Below are 20,646 nucleotides of genomic sequence, written 5' to 3'. Positions count from 1 at the left end.
ACTACTGGCATGCAATTTAAAAAGTCTATTCTTCAGCTTTAGATCCAAGTGCTTTGAGTGTATGGCTACTGCATGTGTCCCTAAAATGCATTTACAATATCTCCCCAGTAAGTCTTGTCCATCCCTCAGATCTTTCTGATGTGAAGTATGCTGAGCCAGCACCTAAGTCTGCATGGAATTTTGGCATTTATGCATACAGTTTAATAAGACATAGTAAGCACAAAACTAGTCATACTTCATCTTTTGCATCAAAAATAATTCAGAATGGATGGGTCAGGAAAGATTTCTATATTGATTCCACTTTCATGAAACAGCTTTTGGCAAGATTCAAAAAGAATCGCTTTGGATGGGCATATTTTTGGTGAGAAAAGCAAGGCAATAAAGTGACTCATGTAAATACATGATTGTCTCTTGTGAATATGTAAAATGAAAAGAGACAGAACATCTGTGACCACAGAAGAATTCAGATAATAGAAAATTGAACACATTTTACTTTGGAAGCCATGTACTGAATCTAAAGAGATGGGTCTTACTCAACCAGTTGTCCTTTCTAAACTCATTCTGAAATGAAAAATATATTGGATGATATTTTTCTGAAGGTAAAATATTTTTGTTCCACTGAATTTTAGAAAAATGTATCCTGTAAACAACCAGACTATGCATCTTGCCACAAAGACTGTATTTTGAAAAACTGGCAATAGAAAATATCTCAGTTATAAAATATTTCACAACTGCTGAGTGGAATTTTAACTTTAGATCCAAAAAGCCTATCTAGCAAAGCAAGATATAGGTGAAGACTGCTATTAAAGTGTAGTTTAGGTCAGCTGTGCAAAATCAGCTTTGTAAAGATGTTTGCATGGTAACCTAATCAGTGGAAAGAAAAGGTAATGGCATAAGTATGAGTATACACATCATCAGTATCACAAGGTATCACAGAATCACCAAAGTTGGAAAAGACCTACAAGATCATCCAGTTCAACCATCCACCTGTCACCAATAGTTCTCTCTAAACCTCAACGTCCCTCAACACAAAGTCTAAATGTTCCTTGAACAACTCCAGATTTGGTGACTCCACCACCTCTCTGGGCAGCCCATTCCAGTGCCATTCCAGTTTTCAGAAAAATAATTTCCTAACATGTTTTTTAAAAACTGATTTTGAAAGTCTGCTCTTAGTTTTCAGGTACAATGTTATACTTATCAGACGATTGCTTCTATTACAAATACTTACATCACTGGTCATACACTCTATAGTAGATTTCAAGCCACGAGTTGAAAATATGAAGTGAAAGGATGGATTTTATAGACTTTAACTGTCCCAATATATTTTGTATTCCTTTATACTTGGAGTAATGTTGTGATCATTCATTTGTGAATCTTCTTCATTGATATTTTCAGCAGCAGTCTCTTTTACATTGTCTTCAGCCTCAAGCTTTTTGGCTTTGGTGGCAGAAACTACAGGTAGATTAAAGTCTGATTGCCATTTGCACTGTGTGTGTGCCCTTCCACACCAGCCCATTCTGCAGTTTTTGCATTTTCTTGGCAGTAGAACCACACACTCCAAAATCACAGAAAATCCTAAGCCTGACTCAAAGGTCTAGAGACTTCTTAAGGAAGTTTGTGTATTCCTACTGGGGTCATTTTTTTAAGCTCTACACAGAAAGATTAAATGATTGCTAATTTTCACAGGAAAGCAGAATTTCTGCCATACTGTATAATGCCAAGATCTGGGGATTTTAAGGAAAAATAAAACATGCCAAACACAGGTGCTAAAATCTCAGGAGGATCTACCCGTGTTTTGAGCTATCTGAGAGATCAGACCCTGTGTCTTATGTTGGAGCTGCTCCTGTTGAGCCTGTTCTGACCTTAAAAATACAAACCCAGCTCCCATTAGTTTCCCTTGCACAGTTGTCAATGGAAAAACTTCAATCTGTTTAACTTAGCTCAAAGCTATATATATGCAGCCTCAAACCTTATAAGGGACTTAGAAGAAAATTATTCAGATCATCCAGTGCTATCCTTACCTGCTGTCTGCTTTTTTCAATGAGGTGGTACTCTGAACATGGTGGTTAGCTCTCCTCCTTCCCTGTTTAGCCCAGTACTTGGGGATTCCAAGGAAACTACTATCTCTCTAGCTATGGACAAAAATATTAATTTCTTACCAGTAATGGTACACCTGAGCTGTTTCAGCTCTAGTGGAAGGGAAGAAAGAAGGGGTGTGCAGATTCCCAAGAATACAGTACTTCACAGGTCAGGGCCACGCTTCTAGTCTTCATACCAAAGCTGTCAGGGATCAGCACTTATGATGAGTTAAAGTCTCTCTTGCTCCCCCATTTAGCTCATATTCACTGCTGTGAGCATCTTGGCACCTTAGAAGTTGACAACGGAGCTGATTTTCTAGCAAACCGCTTACCTAGTTGTGTGAAATTGTGCTAATTGAAACAGGTTGATATGTAACTACAGAGATAGGAGTTGCTTTGAAAGTTTTATAGGGCTTCAGCTTTCTCCCTTCTTATACATTTGTTTGAATTGTTATAGACAGACTGGCTGTTTGCATTTTTACCGGGGAAAAAGTAATATACTCAAGTAGTGAACACTGCAAGACAAGTAGTGCATATGCATTGAGGATGAAGATCCTTCCTTGTGTTTATTTGTCCAGAAGAGTTTACTCTCCCTCCATCCTAGCACCTGTAATGAGGGGTTGATGAGATCACTCCATTGGCACCAGGTGAAGCGAGATGCTCTGTGTCTGATTTGGGGTCATGGGAAGGAAAAGGGTTCCTACTCCAGTGCGAGCTATGGATACATCCACTGCTTCTACATGTCCATTCAGACTGGCAACACAGATTGTGCTAACACTTATTTTAGCTGCTCATTTAGACAATTAGTATTTCTTTAAAAAAGAAAGAAGATTTATGATTACTTTCTACTCACTCAAATTGTAGCTACTCCTGAGAGTTCTGCATTTTAACACAAACTTTGCTTCACTGTTCCACTTCCATCACTGATAAATGAAGCAATGTCCAGCTTAAAAAGTATAAACCTGAAAATTAGTAAAAACTAACAACTTTTATCAATTGAATTAAATCAATTAAAGTAATGAAGAGACTGTAGGGAACGTGATGAATTTGATGAAGTTAATATGATAACCTATTCAAACTAACCTATTTTGCACCTGTATTTAATTGATAGAATAAACTAACTGTGAACTAAATCTGGAAGAAAATTGTGATTCTCCCCAAAGATTTTGAAATAAAATTTACCTTTATAAACAAAACTCCATCTGTTTCTCACACACAGCTTCCCAGTTCTATCTCCATTGCTTTTCCTGGAACAACAAAAGAGATATTCCTTAGAGTATCTGAGAGAAGAGGATGTTTGAATTATTCATCTGTTTGTTATGGTGAGAGAGAGAAAGAGAGATTTTTATATACGTATGCACTCTGGAAGTATCATGGTACATGATGTACTGTCTCGTCTGCTCATTTCTACCACTTTCAGTCTTACCACCAGTAGAGACTGAAGGGTGGTTGTTTTTTTTTTTATTTTGCTCAGTGCTCTACCTGAATTTCTCGTATAATTAAATGTTAAAGTTTTTCTGAGTCTTGTAAACAGAGCCCACAGACAGAAATGGGCAGTCAGCAAATCCGTGTACCACAGGGAGCCAAAAAACACAACGTGCAAGTTTGATTACTGGCATAATACCTGACAAATGTGCTCAGAAATAATGGCTGAGAACACTCGTGTACTCGCATAACTGAAAGATCTTCTTTGCACTGAGATGAGCCTTGTAAATCTTTTTTTTTTTTTTAATTTGGAGACTCTCAACACCCTGACTACTCTAACTCAATAACATTTTAGCTTCATTGTTTATTCAGCATAGAAACCTTCTTATGAATACTGCTTGGGGGTTCAAGCATAAAACAAGCAGAGAAAACACTTATTCTATTGTGCTCATGCAGTCACTGGATGTCCCAGAGATCTAAGATTTAAGTTGATACAATATATGGCTCATCTGAGCAGGGAGGACGATGTATGTCACCAAAAGTCATTTTTTGGAGTAATTTGCTCATTTCACTGTGCTCCACTGTCAGTGTCCAAAGCATTCAATTAAGTATGTTCAGTCATGGATACCTCATGCTATCTTCCTGCTGCTTTCTGAACAAAAGTGCATCTGCCCAAATCCTGAGATGGCATTAATGGATGTCATGGTTTTATGTTTTTTGGTTATTGGTATTTCACATCATAACATCATGTAGTGCACTGGGAGTTAAAGAGTTAATGCTCCAGCTCCGGGAACCTGTCCCAGAAGAGAAGAATTACATACTCCAGGGAACTTTGTGTTCAGAGAGGAGATAAAATCCCTGGCAAAGTCACAGGATCAGGCTCTCCTTCTTTTCGATCATCTGTCTCTCTCCTCCCTTCTGCTCATCCCAACACACATCTCACCCCAGCATTAGTGTAAGGCCTTCAGATTTTGGACCCTCCTCTCATTATATTTGATTTACTAGCTTCAATTCTAATTATATTGTATTATATTGTGTTTTAGTGTGTTATCTTGCATTCCGATATCTTATTTAGTAAATTAGTTTCTTTCCCCTCAGATTGTTGCCGCTGTTTTAACTATGGATTTGCCAATGGCAAATTCTTTCCTGTAATTTCTCATCATTTAAAGTACTCAGATTAATTATTGCCACATAGATCAATTCTTTGGGTACAAATGTTCACCCTAGGAGAAAATCAAAATTAGCTTTTGAAACTACTGGTACATAAACTATGCAATTGCATTTTTCAAAAACACAGCACAATTAAAATTTAATTGTTTTCATGTTATCTGAAAGGTAGCAGAAAATAAAAAGGCTGCCAGTTTGAATTTTAATGTAAATGTATATTCGGAGGACTTGGTACTGCTCATCCTTCTCTGTAAAATAAATTTATTTAACATTACATCTTTACATTGCTATAACTCAGACTGATGGCACAGTAATAGAGGCTGTTGAATATTTTACAAGATCTCCTGTTTCTAGAAGTCACTATTGAAGGGTATGCATTGAAAACACTGTGATCTTCCTGGACAACAAGAATATTAACTGTGAAACCTTGCAGTCTGGAGACCTGGAAGGGCGTTGAGCATCCCAGAAAAGGGGGGCAAAGTTTGGAGCCCTCAAGGTAACGAGGCACGGGCTGGGGAAGCAAAGCATGAAGGACCAAAAATACTTAGGTGTGTCAGCCCTGACTAAACGGGTCCTATCATCAGTTATGAAAAGAGAAAAAAAATGTGGTCATATAGTAATAATCTCCACTGTGTTACCTGGGTTGTGGGTTAACTGCTGCATGTTCTTTCCTCTCAGAAACTTGTACTTCAGTATGATGTGGCACGGGGTTTTATTTGTGTGCCACATCAGCCCCTGCTGGGGCCCAACTGCAGACTGTAGTGTCAGTGCTGTGCTTTTTCTCTCCTCGGCTTAAAGAGCCTAAGGCACAGGTGTCCTTTTGCTTTGCTTTCTGCTATACTGTGATCTTACTCGCCTTTCTTGGAGTTCTCTGGATAACATAAAATTAACTCATTACCTCCACGTCATGAGATGCAAAATAACAAAGCAACGCCATTCTTAAAAATCACACCGTGGAATTAAAAGACAGGCAGTCAGCTGCCTGCACCAAATTGCCCTGGATTGCAGTTTAAATTTAGTTTAAATGTCAGAAAATACGTGTTTTTTTTTTTAAAGACTGTGGATAAGCTACAGCTTGGCCATTTGTCTCAGTGTGAGAGTTATTCTGGAACAAGCCAGAAAACAAGCAGTAATTGAAGCCACTGTTCCTTCATTGATTACTCTCTCTGGCTTCTAAGTGTGGCCAGCAGAGAGGAGGGGAAGGAGAACAGTCATTAAGTTGTTTTTGTGCAGAACCCAGGCTGTGTTGGTCTGTGATGGATGCACTCCTCATAGCATTGTAGGAGCCCACTCCCCTCTGCCTGATCTCTCAGATCTGAGGCATCTCATCAGCACGGCCTTCTTCCTTTTGCCTCTTAGGAGTGGAGGTGTTAGAAAAATGCTTCATAAAGACAAGGGAAGGGGCTTGCTGCAAGGACAGGGCTGATGTGTGTCTGAGGTTAGATTTCTGTGCCTTCCAACACAGACTTGGCAGCAGTTCATCCTCTCCCAGCATCACTCCATGTGCCATAGCCTAAACAATGGGATCCACACCAGCAGACTCCTGTACCATCCTTATTTGTCTGCACACTATGGGATATATCTGATCTACCCATTTGCAAGGCGAAGAGAGGCTTCGCTCTGCCGTGCAGCTCAAGGCTGTGACAGTCTCACTTAAGGTTGATAAAGGAGATAAATAACTCCTAGCAGCCTGCCAGCACACCGACACACATCAGCCTTGCTTTCTGCGTGAGTGCCCTCCTTAAGGACTGACCTCCCTGCGGGCCAGATGATCTGAACACCACAGTCTTTCCTTCTGCCAGCCTGTGGCTGTACTGGGAGAAGGTCTGGAGGGAAATACAGAGCTGGGACAACAGATGAGCATGAATGGAGCACATGGAGAATGAGAACATGGACTAAGAATTAGTCCCTCTGTTTGTGCTCACTAATACCCTGCAGGAAGCAGCCACAGGAATACTTTTTACCTGATGTAATTTTACCTTTAACCTGATGTAAATAAGCAACATTTACTGTCCTTATTAACAATAGTGTTTCCATTTTCTCTCTCTATCAACAGTATGTAGTGTTTACATTCTCTTTTCTGCCATTATGGTAGAGTGATTTTGCTTTTCCAAAGCTAATTTCTTTTATTTCCCCCTATTTTCTCTTCATAAAAGAAGTCAAAATTTTACTGGAACACATCAGCTCTGCTGTCCCACCAAGAGCAGCTAGCCAGCCTTGTTTGTTTTACCAATTAGTGATTTTCTGATGCTGACAGACATGAGAGAGAGAAAGAGAGATCAAATTAATTCTCATTTGTGACATGGGCTGGCATTTGAACCAAGCTAAATTAAAATGTTCTTTTCGTGTTTAGTCTGCTCAAGTAATTTAACCAGAAGTCCCTGTCTCTCACCACTGGCTTTACAGCTCAGATGTTTGGGTACACAGAGCAGAGAGACATAACCACTTATGGCAAATAGATGTAAGGAAATCGGAAGCTCTTGTGCATGCAGTTCCCTGCATTAATTGCCCATTCTGTTATACGGCAGCTTCGTAGCACTACAGGGCTTCATAGTGTGCCATGGCTACTTAAAGTGTCTGCTAACGCATGCCATTGCTCCAATCCTGCCCCATTTTGCTTTGTTTTCACGTGCTGAACGTCCTTTTGGCCCACACAGGGTAACATCAGCAGCACCATTAGTCATGCTCTGTCCCTCTCCAGAGACAATTTTGCTCAGTCCTGTTATCTTCTTGCTTTCCATGATTCACAAGCCTCACAATGTGATTTGGATCAGTCCAGCATAAATATTTTGTTAAAACACTCATTTGTCTTTGTTTCCTTTCCAGAGCTGCTTTCATTTTTCTCGGTTCCTGTCCTTGCTATTTTGTCATGAATTTATTTTCAAACCCCCTTCCAAGGTATCTGGGTATATCAGTAAATGCTGGGTTTGTTTTGTTTTGTTTTGTTTTTCTGAAGAGCCTCTACAAATTTACTTTTAAATACTGAAAGCCTGAGACTGCTTTTCATTGAAAAGAGTGATTTATTTTTTTTAATGGAAAGCAGTCTATAAAGATTTTCCTTTAATCAAAATCTCATTTTTTTCACTGAAAATGTTAAGATGCAACATATTCAACAAGTCAACATGTGCAGATAGTGAGCAGTTTTTCTTATGATGACAGTAATTTACTATTGCTATCCTCCTTCACTTCCTTAGACTTTAAACTTACACAATATGAAATCATTGCCAATTACACTAATCTTCTAAAATACACATTCTTAATGTTGATAATGCTGTAATCTTGAAGACTTTTAATTGTTTTCACATTTATCTTCCTCCAGGCTTGATAGGTGATGAATCCCTTCCCACACTTTCTTTACTTTTGGGCTTTGTTTTGTAAGGCATTTGGTCTTAGTGCAGTTTGACCTACTTCTGTGTGTATTTCATAAATGCAGTCCTTCTGTTGCTAGCTCTCCTCATCCATTTGCTTTATCCTCATCTGAGTCTCGAAGGAAAATTGAGACCCCAAATGCTTGCTTTTCAAGGAAAAGATAGGCATTCTTCCAAATTATTTTATATTCCAGCATTTGCAAGTTTTCCTGTAGTTTCCGTTGTGTTGAAATAATGTTAGGACTACCATTACAACTTATCAGAACAATAATAAAAAAAAAAAATCTATGGAAAGCTTTAAATGTAAATTTAAAGAAGTCATTTTCAAAAGCTTTGCTGTTTGTTCTTGAGAAATTACAAAGCTCTCAGAAGTCGTTGTAAAGAAACAATTTTCAGTTCCCTTAGAAGTGCTCTTTGGCCAATGCCACTTTCTGTTGTGGCGTTGTGAGCCTCCTTGTTTGCCTGGTTATCTCTCCCTGCTCTGCAGAATACGGACTGCAGTGTGCTCCTGTGTAGTGCCCAACAGATAGGCTGTTCTGAACAGGAGCACGTTGTTGCTTATTACTTTGGAGAAATGGTACCAGGATGCGACAGGCAGAGACATTTACCTTACCAGCAGGGTGTTTTTTTTTAATGTAAGCTGGATACATTTATTTTTCACTCATTTCTAGCTTCTGTCAAGCTTTGCAGAGAACGTATCTAATTTCTGCTTCAACTGCACAGGACTTCATACTTCATTTTGAATATAATTTGCTGCCGATGTCATTCTTTGGCAGATTCGGGTACTGAATCTGTAGTGCCTTTTGAGGAAATTGGCTGTTTAGACACAGCGAAAAAAGAGTTTCAAGTGAAATTTAAACGGGATTCATTCCAGCTCTGATTTTTTCATCATCTAACTTGCTCAAGGGCTTCATCTTTTTCCTTACATGTCGTCAGATAATCAATTATTTACTCCCTGCAAAAAAACAACTTTAAAAATGAAAGAAAAGTCTCCATTTCATGTTGAATGGAATGTATATATGCATTGAACAACTGGATAATTAAAACAGATTAGAAGAGATCTTCATCATAGGATGTGACAGTACAGTTAAATGACCCATTTTAAGAAATGTTTGCTCGTTTGTCTTGGGTTACTTCTGCAGACTGGTCACTTCAAGGGTTGGAACATGCCGAGAACAGACATTCCACAGGCAGCCCTACTCTGTTGTTTACTTCGAGTTCATTTTCCATCCGTGTATGCCATTAGGAAACTGCAGCTTCAGAAAGTGACTTTTCAGTTTTATGCCAAGAGATTTTGCAGTGCGTTGGAAGGGAAGAGAAAAATCTCTCATGCACTCTTTTCCCCTTATGTGCTGGACTGAAAAGCAGGAGGGAGAGGGTGGGTCATGAAATGAAAAATGCTTTCAGTGTCCTCTTGAAACAGTTTGGCTGCACTCTGCTCCTTAATCATAACGAGCTGTTAAGTGTCAACTCAGTCTTTAACAAATGAGCAAAGAAGTGCTACTTTCTGGAGGGAGAGACAGACACACCTGCTGCAATACAAGGGCAGAGGTTACTTGCTCCTACTGCACCCTGTGCTCCTTGTCAGTATGTTTATATTAAAAAGCAGGTGTCTGGAAATAGACAACCAGCTTTAGAAAAACTGATGACTGAGCAGTGAAAGCATTAGTTTTCTTATTAAATACTAGTTACAGGCAATGCTAGGCTGACCTATATACGTCTTACACAAGAACAAGGTATTTCTAGAATGCCTAGGGAAATTAGCCATGGCTAAGTATTCTTCAGATTTCAGAAATTATGACAATCCTTTTCTGCCTTCAAGTTTCATAATGTGGTTTGAGTTAGGGCTGAGCTAGGTGGGTGTTATTTATGCTGTAGGTCTCATACAGTGCAATGTCTTGTTGCCTGACTGAGTCCTTTGGAGCCCAGCAGTAGCATAGAGGTGTAGTAGCCTGTGTGTTGGCATGTGACAAACGAATAAACCCCAAAGAAGATGTGAAATACTTTGTGGATAGAAGGAGAGCACCTTCAGTAGTGAGGAAAAAGAGTTTTGTAACTCCACGACTGAGAATAGGAATTTATCTGAACTGTAGAGAAATCTGGAGTCAGCCCTTGGTGTGCACTTAGCAGTCATGGTTTGAAGTCTTCTGTAAGCTATGGATGCATCTGCCTGTCTACCACAAGCACTAGAATAATTTTTTTTTATGTGGGGTGATGTTTTTGAACAACTGGAAGTGATTTGGGACAGGCAGGAACTTTGAAAACAGGCTTTTAGCTGTATCATTTAAAATAAAAATAAGAAATAAAAGTTTGGAATGATCAGACATCACAAAATAGAATCACAGAATGGCTTGGGTTGGAATGTACATCAAAGACCATCCATAATTCAGAAAACCAGACATCCAAGTGAGTAAACCTCCTAATGCTTCAACCACTTAACCACTTGCTTCAAACCTGCCATCCTACCACAAGAGGCAGACTTCCCAAATTTGGGCAAGTATGCACACATCCTAAGCCAGCGCTTCTGCACACAGAAGGAAGGACACAGAGCAACCTAAGTAAAAAGAAATGACATTTAATTGGCATTATGCAGCAACAGGCTGATTGGCACGTGTTACACTGCTGCTGCTCCTCCTGGTCCCGGGGTGCAGAAGGCAAGTTCTGCTTCTATTGATGCCAGTCCAACACCTTTCAAAAGTGGCATATTCATAGCATCAGTAATAACCACAGGCAACAGAAGGGAGATTTGGAAACAGCAGTATCTTCCTGTTACACTCTCATGTCTCAAATAATGAAATGCTTGATGCCTGCCTTTCACTGATAGCTGGCCTGCTGATTGCTTTTATAAGAAATGATTTGCAGACCAAAAAAAATAAAAACAAACAAACAAACAAAAAAACAAACAAGCAGCAAAATCTGAATGTATTACTATGTAATTTTATGCGAAAAGGAATAAAAACAGGCTGTTTTTCTTGGATAATAACCAAACATTGATTTTCTAATAGCTGTTTTATCTTCACCCAAATCATCACTTACTGATGGAGACAGTTCTGTGTCTGGTTTAAATGTGATTTGCTATAGTTTATGTAAACTGTACAAAATTTGTATGTCTACCTGTAAAACTTTTATATTTGAGTTGCTGTGAGTTGCTGTGCTAATGTGATTCCTGTTCCTAATGAATCTTTTAATCATTAGCTGTGAATACAGATATGCAAAACGTGACAGGGAGTGGAGCTAAGGGAATGTGATTGAATGTGTGCTATTCATAAAGTCATTATAATGCTATGTAATATTAATACAATGATAATCTGCAGTCTAAATACAGTTTCTGGATGCCACAAGAAATGTGGGATGACTGTCTTGACAAAGGAGCCTGTATCTTTCCCTCAGCACGTAGTTAAGTCTTGAAAACATCTGCCAGCCATTTGAATGTGTTTGAAAAGCAAGACAGGTTTCCTTGGACAGCTTTCTGAAATTGAAATATATCGATTTTGTCACGTTCACACATTTATTTAATACAGAGATATTCTAGCTGTAGTTCTCTGGGGAATGGAACAGAATGGGGGAGATATCAGTATATGGCTGCTCTGTCACTGTCTCCTCCTTTTACATTGCTCACTCACCCCTCGTGGCCTTTTGGGGTTAAACAGACCTTTGATCCAGCCTTGTACCACCACTCTGATGCTCTAAGAAAACGAACTCATTCATGCTGTAGGTAATTTTTAGTGTGACCTTTTATACACAAGCTGCAATCTCCAGCATAGATAAGCCGATTCATACAGTAAGAGTTTGCCTTGTAAGCCAGTTTGAGTCTCAGCTTATGCATATAAATAAGTTACTTTGAGACCATGATCAGTACTGAGAAAATTCCAGCTTCTGAGTCACATACAAGGGAAACAGAAAAAAGAAAATGGGGGTATGGGACATCAAGAATACTAAAGAGAAGACTCTATGTTCATCTTCTCCTAAAAATAAATAAATGAATCTCATTTTTAACTCTCTTAGCAATTTCAAATGAAATTACAGATTTCTGTAGACCACATTTTAAGAAGGGACAGAATTCACCATTTTTGGGGGTATTTTTAGAGCATGTGAAATTGCTTCCTTTCTCTGCAAGAGAGAAAATGATTAAGGGAAAGTAAGTGCTCTTGTAGGCAGTTACTCTCAAAGTAAAATCCTCAAATGTTCATTAATAATGAAAACCATCAAGAAATGTCTCCCAGATGCTTAATAATGTGAAAATCCTGTTGGAAATAGATGTTTCTCATGAGAACAGATAAGAGTTTTTGTTTTTTTTCTTAGCTATTTTATTACTCCTGTCAGTCGCTGTCTCAGCTCACTCATCTTCTGCATTAGGAGTACATCAAAGCTGCTGAGGCTTGGAGACCACAAGAATAAATGTCTCCATACAATAAGGTTCTAAATTATCACCAAAGACCATCGAAAAATTGTGCGAATGCTGTGAAATTATATCACAACACAGAAAATAGCTTCCAGAATAGTACTTTTTGGGATGGATATCTTCCCATTTACTTAATAAATCAATCTGGAGGCTGGCTTTTAAAGAATGTCCACCCAGTAGTGTAATGTCTCCATAAGAGGACCAAGAGGTGTCAGCCTTTGGAGCTGATGAACGCCAGGAAATGCATTCTTTGTGGAAAGACAACCTGCACCACTAGTCTGAACCTGTCTACAGCACTGTTATTCATATGCAGTGTCTGTAAGCAAGATCAGTGATTGTAGTGCGTAAAATTCACTGCCACAGTCTAACCTAGCAGGGAGCTCAGCACCACGTCATTCGCTCACTCCCCACCTCCTGGTGGGGTGGGGGAGAAAATTGGAAAAAAAAAACCCAGCCAAGTAGAACTCATAGATTTTCTAGGAAAGAAAAGGAAGAGGAAAAAAAGAGACTGTATGTATTTTATACGTTATTAGCTTTTATACAAAACAAGTGATGGACAAGCAACTGCTCACCACCCACTGACCAATGCCCAGCCAGTCCCCGAGCAGCAGCTGCCTACCAGCCCAACTTCTCACTGTTCTTCAAGTTTTGTTTCTTTTTCTCATATGATATCATGTGCTGTGAAATATTCCTTTGGCCAGTTTAGGTCATCTGTCCTAATTCTGTCCCCTCTCAGCTCCTTGTGCTGGCAGAGCACTACAAGAAGCTGAAAACCCGAAATGTCCTTGGCTCATACAGCAGTGCTCAGCAACAACTAAACATCCCTGTGTTATCAACATTGTTTTTCTCCTAAAGCCAAAACATAGAATCTTACTAGACACTTTGGAGGAAAAATCAACTCTGTCCCAGCTGAAAACAGGACATCCAACAATACTGAGGCAGAAGGGACCCCTTTCTGGGAAGGATGCTATTTTCCTTTCCTTTTTGGCATGTTCAAATGCCAAGTAAAATTGTCTTCTTCTCACAGGAATGTTAAAGTATCCATACCCATTGGGCCAACTTGTGCTCTTCTGAGCTGTTAAAATCCCAGAATAATTTCAATAGGGATAAGTGAGAGCAACGCATTGCTCAAAAGATGTGTGAGCACAAGCATTCACTAGACAAGAAAGCTGTAGCTTCTTGCAAGACGATTATTACAAAAGGAAGAATGTGATTTCAGCAGCAAATATTTTGATCATGTCTGTATATGGCATAACAAAAGAAACCAAAACAGTCTATTCTGCTCCTTCCTCACTAGGACGGATGAATATCGTTAGATTACAAAGAAACTCACACCTACAGCTGTTTTGTCATGCTTTTTATTTTATTTTTTTTTTCATCTGGTAAACTTGCACTGATCTTTCACTGCTGTTGAGTCACTGTCTGAGGAAATATGTCAATATTAGTTTCCCACTTGAGCCTGTACTGCATGGTTGCCACGGGATCTGATGATTCTGTGTCCATTTGCTTGTATTCTGCCACTTTCAACAAAAGAGAGTCCCAGTTAAGTGCTTCATGAGTATTGCTGCCATCGTAGTTTCTTTCAGAAAAAAGAAAATGAACAACAACAACAAAAGTCTTTGCCAAATAGTTAATTTCAGCCCCATTTTTATGGGAACAAGAACAGATGAAGGAGCAGCTGCCAGCCAACGATTGCATTGCTGAAATTCTGGCCATGGCAGCTGGCCACTATGAGGAGCCTCAGTCACAATTTAGGCTGTCCACTGGGTTGCTAAATGTCAATGTTTCATCTCGTGAGGAGGAGTAACAAAACTCTGCAACAGGTTTAAAGAATCTGATAAACTGAAAACAATTTTCTGTAGGATCTCTTCAAATTTTGTGATTATCAGGACAACCTAAGAATTAAATATACTCTTTACTAAAAACAAGAGGATAGTAACAAGAAAATCTGTCTACTAAGGTGACTGAATGTCCTTGGACTTTCAGTTCTCATAGCACTCACAAGCACAGACATTGGTGTATACCACCATTAATGTAGGTATGTCAGTTCTAGCACTTAGCTTTGTGAAAAAGACACCTAGTAGATATGGCATTAATGGATTGGGTCCAAGACACTTTTTGTTATCTGCTTTGATCATAGCTCCAATCCCTAACTCTCTACTATCATAGCACAGGACTGAATTTTTTAATCAAACTCAACCTTCTGGTTCCTAGCCCTCTAATTCTCCTTTCCATATTGCATGAGTTAAGGGAAAAAAAAAAAAGCAAAAAAAAACCCAAACCTACTCTGCTTGTAATTGTGGTCTGAGGCATCTCCATTCTTTCTAAACTTGATGTTTCCAGCACAGAGCCCCCAGCTACTCACCAGAGTTTTTCCCCACATGCCCTGGTTTGATTGGTTGCCCAACCTTGCACAGTCCCTTTCCCCTCTGTTCTCTCTCCTATTTCAGAGTGGATTTCAAATATGAGGATGCAAGCTGTTTTTACAAACAATCCAAACAAAGCTCCAAAGACGGAAAAGTAGGACATATGAAAAAGATCTATCATAGTGCATTTCTTTTTATAGACTCTACCTGAAATTGAGTGTGTGAAAGGGAGAGCTATTCGAGCTGGTGCCACAATGAGATATAAATGGGCTTAGTGTTATGAGGTGCAGTGGAACTACACTGACCTCATTTGTGGGAGCTGAGAACCTGGTCAGCAGCTTGCAGTGCCTACTGTTATATGTGTTTGTGCTCTGCTTTGGAAAACACTGAACAGGAGAGTTTAGCTATGCTTTGTGCCAGCAAAGAAGTGCATAATATAAATCTCTACATGATAAGCACTTTCCTTCTTTTCCCATCATTCAATTCTAGTTAGAATCATCTTCTGATACCTTTGCCAATGCCTGATTTCTTTCCCTCCATTTTCTTCTAATATTCCCGTTAAGCATCCCTCAGAATAAAAGAAGAAAAAAAAAAAAAGAAAAAAAAAAGACAGTCAGGACTCTGTCTTAGGTAACTAATGATTTTTCATTAAACCTAACATAGTAACTGAGAGTCAAACAAAATAATAAGACTACATCAGGCATGTTTTACATTCTGTTCATGTAAAAGAATAAGAATATTTTCATCTGCTATAATTTAAGAGAGCTCAGTAGAGCATGGATTTACAAACCAGTCATGACCTTAAATGGCACGCTGTTCATCTGAATAAAATATCTGCCAAAGTACATTAGGATTGGCATACTTCAGAGTTGCTAGGTGCCACAGTGCTCAGATCTAGCAGGATTGGCATTAAGTGTTTCCAAGAGTATAAGCAATGGGAGCACATCTGTGCTTTAATAGCCAGATCTCCCTTTTACCAGTCCTTCAGCCACATTATGGAGGTATAGTAGGAACACTACCTACAATCATGCTTTTAAAAGGAGCTGCTGTAAAACTCAATCTGTATATGTTAACAAAACATGAAAAACCAATAAATTTTTGTAGATTAATAGCCAATTCACACTGAATAGATTTTGTCCCTCTTGTAGGTTGGATATTAAAACAACTGTTTGTGTTGGCTTTCAGCGTTCTCTTCCCAAATGATGTCCAGAGAAAAACTGAAATCCACAGCAGGTTCTGCAGCAGTGTCTGAGAGGATTGTTCCTTACATGCAGCTGTACATGAGTTTTGGTCATTATACAAGTGAAATCATACACCCCTATTCCAAATGTAAGTAATTTCATGGCATTTTGAATGAACTGTTTCCCATTTTGCTGAAGAGGATTGCTTGAAAATGAAAATCAGCACTGTGTTTCTAGGAAAGGAGTGGAGGCAGGATGCAAGCTGTCTTGCCCACAGACTCAAATCACCCAAGCAATTTCCAAAAGTTAAAGCCTGACCTTGGTGATAGCCAAGAGGGAAGCACCCAGGAGTGATTGCAAGGTGCGTCAGGAAATGAGGCAAGCTAAAAGGCTGGCCACCTGAAGTCTGCCTGCCGTGCTTTGCAGGATGGTTGCAGTGATGTGTTTCCTCAGATTTGCAACAGAAAAAAGAATATTCTCTAAAAAAACAGTGAATGAACTGCTAACACTGCTGAAAACCGCGTGTAAGAGATATCCCAGAGTGTTAGCTCTACCATAAGGAAAGGAGTGTGGCAAGCTACACAGTCTGTATGCTACCCATTTACTTTACTAATGTTGGCCTTCAGGAGATGATGGGCTGTTGGACTGAGCTATGCAGTCGGTCTCAGCCTTGCTGCATCCATGTGGCACGGACCAGAATTTCACCAAGGACAATGGAATGTCTGCAAGCTTTCCATCCCCAGAGCACTCCAGTTTGTTCCTGGGAGCACATGTGTACTTGCTTAGGGCTGCAAGGAGCAAGGTAATATAAAAGCTCAGTACTTAGCTGCCTTCAGGCACGGCCTTGGGGTAGGCCCCATGAAACTTTACTTGGATGCTGCTGATTCTTCCATGCTATTTAAGGAGTTAGGTTATGTGAGCTACATATGCATGTCAGTTGCTTATGCAGAGTTTCAGAAGAGTATAAGGATGTATTTGGAAGCCTGAATTCTGAATTAGTTATCATTGAAATCTGCCTTCTTCTATCTCTCAGGTGTTTTTGGTGGCAGAAACTGATATTCATCCACCAAAGTTTAGCAGTAAGCACTTTAGCTTGTGAGAATTCAGAAATTGACACCAAAACCAAGAATTGCACACCCACTGACACAGAGATCAGAAGTGCAGTTCAGTGTATCTGTGTTGGAAAAAAAATTTGCCTCATTGATCTAACTTTTCTCTAAGGAACACGGATGCAAGAAAGGCAAAACTTCAGTAGATAAACATGAATGAACTATCTAACTCAAAATTATCAATGTAGGAACACAAGAAGGTATCAGTGCTCTATCTTTCACTTTTTTAGAATCATAGGATCATAGAATGGCCTGGGTTGAAAAGGACCACAATGACCATCTAGCTTCAACCCCCTGCTATGTTCAGGGTCGCCAACCAGCAGACCAGGCTGCCCAGAGCCATATCCAGCCTGGCCTTGAATGCCTGCAGGGATGGGGCATCCACAGCCTCCTTGGGCAACCTGTGAACAGTGCCTCACCACCCTCTGGGTGAAAAACTTCCTCCTAATATCCAACCTAAACCTCCCTGTCTCAGTTTAAAACCATTCCCCCTTGTCCTATCACTATCCACCCTCATAAACAGCCATTCCCCCTCCTGTTTATACGCTCCCTTCAAGCACTGGAAGGCCACAGTGAGATCTCCCTGGATCCTTCTCTTCTCCAAGCTAAACAAGCCCAGTTCCCTCAACCTTTCCTGATAAGAGAGGTGCTCCAGCCCTCTGATCACCCTAATGGCCATCCTCTGGACCCATTCCAAGAGCTCTGTGTCTTTCTTCTGCTGGGGACCCCAGGCCTGGACGCAGCACTGCACATGGGGCCTCACAAGAGCCGAGCAGAGGGGGGCAATCACCTCCCTCTCCCTGCTGGCCACCTCTTTTTTGATGCAGCCCAGAACACAGTTGGCCTTCCGTTGGCACTGCTGGCTCATGTCCAACTTCTCATCCACTAGGACCCCCAGGTCCTTCTCTGCAGGGCTGCTCTCATGGAGACCTTCCCCCAGTCTGTATAAATACCTGGGGTTGCCCTGGCCCAAGTGCAGCACAGAATCACAGAATGGCCAAGGTTGGAAGGAACCTCAAGGATCATGAATCTCCAACCCCCCCACCACATGCAGGGCCATCAACCTCCACATATAATAGTAGACCAAGCTGCCCAGGGCCCCATCCAACCTGGCCTTGAACACCTCCAAGGACGGGGCATCCACAACCTCTCTGGGCAGCTGTTCCAGCCCCTCACCACTCTCATAGTAAAGAACTTCCCCCTGACATCCAACCTAAATCTCCCCTCCCTCAACTTAAAACCATTTCCCCTCGTCCTGCTGTTATCAACCCTTTCAAAGAGTTGATTCCCCTCCTGTTTGTAGGCTCCCTTTAGGTACTGAAAGGCTGCAATGAGGTCACCCCGCAGCCTTCTTTTCTCCATGCTGAATAAGCCCAGCTCCGTCAGCCTGTCTTTGTAGGGGAGGTGCTCCAGTCCCCTGATCATCTTTGTGGCTCTCCTCTGGACCCTCTCCAACAGTTCTCTGTCTTTCTTGTACTGGGGGCTCCAGATCTGGACACAGTACTCCAGATAGGGCCTCACAAGAGCAACACTTGGCCTTATTGAACCTCATTAGGTTCACATGGCCCACTTCTCCAGCCTGCCCAGGTCCCTCTGGATGACTTCCCTTCCCTCCAATGTGTCGACTGCACCGCTCAGCTTGGTGTCATCTGCAAACTTGCTGAGGGTGCACTCGATGCCATCATCTGTGTCACTGATGAAGATGCTGAAGAGCACCGGTCCCAAGGCCGACCCCTGAGGGACACCGCTTGTGACCGGCCTCCAGCCTGACACAGAACCATTGATCACAGCCCTTTGGCTGCATCCAGCCAGCCAATTCCTAATGCATCGACCAGTCCATCCTTCAAATCCACACCTCTACTATTTAGAGAGAAGGATGTGCTGAGGGACCATGTCAAAGGCTTTGCAGAAGTCCAGGTAGATGACATCCATTGCCCTTTCCCCATCCACCGAAGCCATCACTCCATCACAGAAGGCCACTAGATTTATCAGGCAAGATCTGCCCTTGGTGAAGCCATGCTGGCTGTCTCGAATCACCTCTTTATCTCGTATGTGCCTTAACATAGCTTCTAGGAGGATCTGCTCCATGATCTTCCCAGGCACAGAGGTGAGGTTCACTGGCCTGCAGTTCCCTGGATCTTCCTTTCTCCCTTTCTTAAAATTGGGGGTAATGTTTCCCTTACTCCACTCACTGGGGTCTTCACCAGACAGCCATGATTTTTCAAATATGATGGAGAGCATCTCGGCAACCACATCAGCAATCTCTTTCAGAATCTTGGGATGGATATCATCCGGCCCATGGACTTATATACATTCAGTTTCATGAGGAGATCTCAAACTTGTTCCACTGTTAAGTGGGATGGCATCTGTTCCTCTCACCCACAGCTAGAGGTTCAGGGTCCTGACAGACATAGGGAGCCTGACCACCTGTGAAGACTGAGGCAGATCACTTACTGAGTACCTCAGCTTTTTCCGTGTCTGAGGAAGTCTGCTCTCCATTACCTTTAGCAAGTCAGCATTTTATTTGCTTTAAACAGGAAGCCCCGCTGCGATACAGTTGTAGCTCTATTTGCACTCTTGGCTGTTTAAATGTCAGCTGTTTTGGATTTGTAAAGACATGGAGCTGGAAAATTTCCTGTTAAAGTCTGTCACTTGTAGATCCCAAGAGAAAAATATCTTCCACAATAAACCGGTAAACTTGGTGGGGAAAGGAGCAACAACAGGCTAAGATGGGGGTGGGGGGCAGGGATGCTATTTCAAGGCCACTATAGTACTGTCATTATCACATTCACTGTATATTTTGCCCACCTGGGAGCTGTTCTTCAGTAGTAGAGACCATGTGATGAGTTCTTGTGTGTGCTGAAAGTGACCAGTGTACTGTGTAACAGGACAAATCAGAGGAGCAGCACACCTTCTTGAGCCAAAGTTCAGCATCTCTTAAGATACGCTGCAGTAAGGAGGTAAGAGTCCAGATTGCCTTATCCTGCTCTTCTGCCAATCACACGTAGCTTTTTCTGCTGCTTTATTTGTGTCACATTATTGGGTTCTGATTAGTGATTTCAAGCAGCTGTTGAAGTTGTGGCTGTGGGGTTTTTATATAGAAATCAAGATCTAATTGTTATGTAGCTGGAGTTCTAGTCTCCTGTATAGTACCAAGGCAGTACACAATACACCCACGTATATAAACTCATAGAGATAGAGAGTTTCTGGTATCACCTTTATTATAACTCCAAGAAATGGGAAACACGGTAATAAATATAAAAGATTGTATTTTGATTTTTTTATTTTGATTTTTTTTTTCTATTTGGAACAGCTGTATTCTACTATGGAAAATCAGAGAAGCCAGAAACGAGCTGTATCATACATATTCAACACATGCATATGAGATTATGAAGTGTTCTTAGAGTTTGTCAGGAACAGCTAATAATAAAGACAAAGTAGGATTAGAGGAAGTTACTGCCAGATCTTACAGACTGAACTAGAAGAAGTGATTATGAGAGATATCAGGCAGCAGTTTATCAATAATATGTGAGCACACTGTTGGGGTTTC

General features: G+C 40.7%; 1 long non-coding RNA gene across 2 annotated transcripts in view; it reads left to right on the top strand.

Moving 5' to 3' along the window:
- Positions 1–16,930, top strand: part of LOC149918005 (uncharacterized) — a 53,834-nt gene extending 36,904 nt beyond the window's left edge. For both annotated transcript variants that reach the window (XR_016465709.1, XR_016465707.1), the window contains one exon: positions 15,992–16,930. This is a non-coding gene — a long non-coding RNA (uncharacterized LOC149918005). The remainder of the gene's footprint in view (positions 1–15,991) is intronic.
- The last annotated feature ends 3,716 nt before the right edge of the window (positions 16,931–20,646 follow it).

Source organism: Phasianus colchicus, chromosome 4 (assembly GCF_987193195.1).
Source record: "Phasianus colchicus chromosome 4, bPhaCol1.hap1.1, whole genome shotgun sequence".
In the NCBI taxonomy this organism is placed as follows: domain Eukaryota; kingdom Metazoa; phylum Chordata; class Aves; order Galliformes; family Phasianidae; genus Phasianus; species Phasianus colchicus.
This window is presented reverse-complemented; position numbering and strand designations above follow the sequence as displayed.